The 2,549-nt window shown below is 42.2% G+C and overlaps 1 non-coding gene across 1 annotated transcript; it reads right to left on the bottom strand.

Moving 5' to 3' along the window:
- Positions 1-412: 412 nt before the first annotated feature.
- LOC135275084 (U4 spliceosomal RNA) lies at positions 413-553 on the bottom strand. Its single transcript, XR_010342793.1, has one exon. It is a non-coding gene; the product is annotated as a U4 spliceosomal RNA (small nuclear RNA).
- Between the last annotated feature and the right edge of the window lie 1,996 nt (positions 554-2,549).

Genomic DNA, 2,549 nt, shown 5'->3' with positions numbered 1-2,549 from the left:
AAGTTTATACTGTATATGTCTAGAAGATCTTTGTGTTATATTTTACTTCCTTCAGACCACTGAACACTCTGTAAATATTGCCTCTCAGATTAAAGCATAACATCAGAGAAAAGGAGAGTGCTTTGTTTTTGAAACTTATAATATACAATAGCGATGCAAACTATACATGTGAGGTTTTTTGCTTACACTATGTACGCCACAATTTGGTTTTCTTAAGAAAAAGATACAGGAAGGAAAATGAGAGAAGAAGTGAAAGTGAAAGAAAGGTAAGAAAGACAATGGAAAAAAGAAAATGATAAAGAGAAAGGAGAGATACAAGGGAAGAGAAAGGGAGAGAGGAAGAAGAAAAGGAAAAATGGTAGTTAAGCAACAGGAATGAAAAAGGGGAAATTAAGTAGTATTTTTTTTTCAATCTCTATAGAGACTGTCAAAAATTGCCAATGCCAACTATATTTCAAGTCGTCATGGCAGGGTATTGGGAAAAGTTTTCAATTAGCAATAATCGCGCCTCGGATAAACCTCATTGCCTATAACACTGCCACTGCGCAAAGCTAATTAAGTGTATTTTTAAGGGGAAACAATAAATATTAGACTAAAGCTACCACCAGAAAAAAAATAGAATAAGACCCATAGTTATTTACTTGTTTATTTATTTATTTTGCTTTTCAGTCTTTCAAATATTTAAAGATAGTTATTTTGGGCCCCAAATTCTTTTTTCTTTTCTGCTTAGAGAAGTCAAAATGAAATATTCCTTAGTTCTCTAAATATTGGGTTGAGTCGGGCGCGGTGGCTCAAGCCTGTAATCCCAGCACTTTGGGAGGCCGAGGCGGGTGGATCACGAGGTCAAGAGATCGAGACCATCCTGGTCAACATGGTGAAACCCCGTCTCTACTAAAAATACAAAAAATTAGCTGGGCACGGTGGCACGTGCCTGTAATCCCAGCTACTCTGGAGGCTGAGGCAGGAGAATTGCCTGAACCCAGGAGGCGGAGGTTGCGGTGAGCCGAGATCGCGCCATTGCACTCCAGCCTGGGTGACAAGAGTGAAACTCCATCTCAAAAAAAAAAAAAAAAAAAAAAAAAAAAAAAAATATTGGGTTGAGATACAAGATAAAGATCTGAGAGAAAAGAAAAACAAAAGAGTCTTCAGGAGGCTGAGGCAGGAGAATTGCCTGAACCCAGGAGGCGGAGGTTGTGATGAGCCAAGATCGCGCCATTGCACTCCAGCCTGGGTAACAAGCGAAACTCCGTCTCTTTTTGTTTTTTTCCTTTTTGTGGAGAACGGGGTCTCACTATATTGCCCAGGCAGGTCTCGAACTCCTGGGCTCAAGCTATCCTCCCGCCTCTGCCTCCCTAAGAGCTGGGATTACAGGCGTGAGCCACAGCGCCCGGCCGCGAAACTCCGTCTCAAAAAAAAAAAGAAGAAGAAAAGAGTCTTTAAATAATTTTTATTTTATCTATAATTTACCTTTTGCTGACTGTAATCTTGGACTTTACAGGCATTTTATAAATCCTCACAGCAATGTTATGAGGTTTATTTGTACCCTTATTTTACAGAGAAGAAGACGCCTGTTTTAAGAAGGTAAGACTTCATCCACAGCTGGGAAGTGGCAAAGCCAGATTCCAAAGCCAGGTCTACTAACTACACTTCCTCTCCAAATCGTTGCCCTTTCTGGAGCAACAACTCAATTGTTCTCTTTTAATCATCTGTTTTTCTAGGTCTCCCAGAACTCTCTAGATGAGACCACATTTATTTATTATGAATTTATTTTGCAGTTGACTTAGAGAAAAAAAATGTGATTAAAAACACCTGTCTGGCATAGCTTCAATACCAGGTTGGGCCTAGCCCCACCCCAAGGCAATGGATCTGGACTGGTTTGCCTGCTCAGACCCAGAGACTCCCTGTGAGATCTGACCCCACCCTGGAGATATAGGATAGCTGTCACAGAGGAGATATGTCCCTGGAGTCTGGGAAACTATATCAAGGCAATCGCTAAACTGTGGAAACACTGCCATTAATTTGGGAGATAATGGCTGTGAGAAAAGGAGGCTCAACAGGGACCCTGATGGGTCTCAAGGATTGGGAGACATCCCTCAAGCACTGTGCTCAAGCCAAACCAGCTCCTCACAGCAGGTGGGTAAGAGGGTGTGGTCTCGGCTGGTGCCTAGCTACCTCTCCCAAACCTGTTGGCCTGCGGGAAGGATTATGGTTCCCGTGCAGTGCGTGCCCCTTCAGAAGTAGGCAGTAGTCAGCCTGTCACTGCTGGAGTCCCTATGACCACCAATTTCTGTCACCAGCTCTTTTTTTCCTGGGATATATCAGATATCACATCTTACATTTTACATTGTGTCAGTTTAATATAGGCAAGATGAGCCCATGTGCAAATAACGCATCCAAAGGAAATCTTAAAATAAACAAATGGCACATACCTCACTCCTTGAGTGAGTTAGGCCAAATGTTGTGCATCAGGAGGCTCTTTGACACACAGCATTTATGTGGAGGCTTCACCAAGGAGTCACCTAAACATAGGGTTTCCTCTTTGTGGGTGT

Source organism: Aotus nancymaae, unplaced genomic scaffold, assembly GCF_030222135.1.
Source record: "Aotus nancymaae isolate 86718 unplaced genomic scaffold, 86718_ANA_hifiasm-v0.15.2.pri h1tg000014l, whole genome shotgun sequence".
Taxonomy (NCBI): domain Eukaryota; kingdom Metazoa; phylum Chordata; class Mammalia; order Primates; family Aotidae; genus Aotus; species Aotus nancymaae.
The sequence above is the reverse complement of the archived record's forward strand: the minus strand, read 5'-3'. Positions and strand labels throughout refer to the sequence as shown.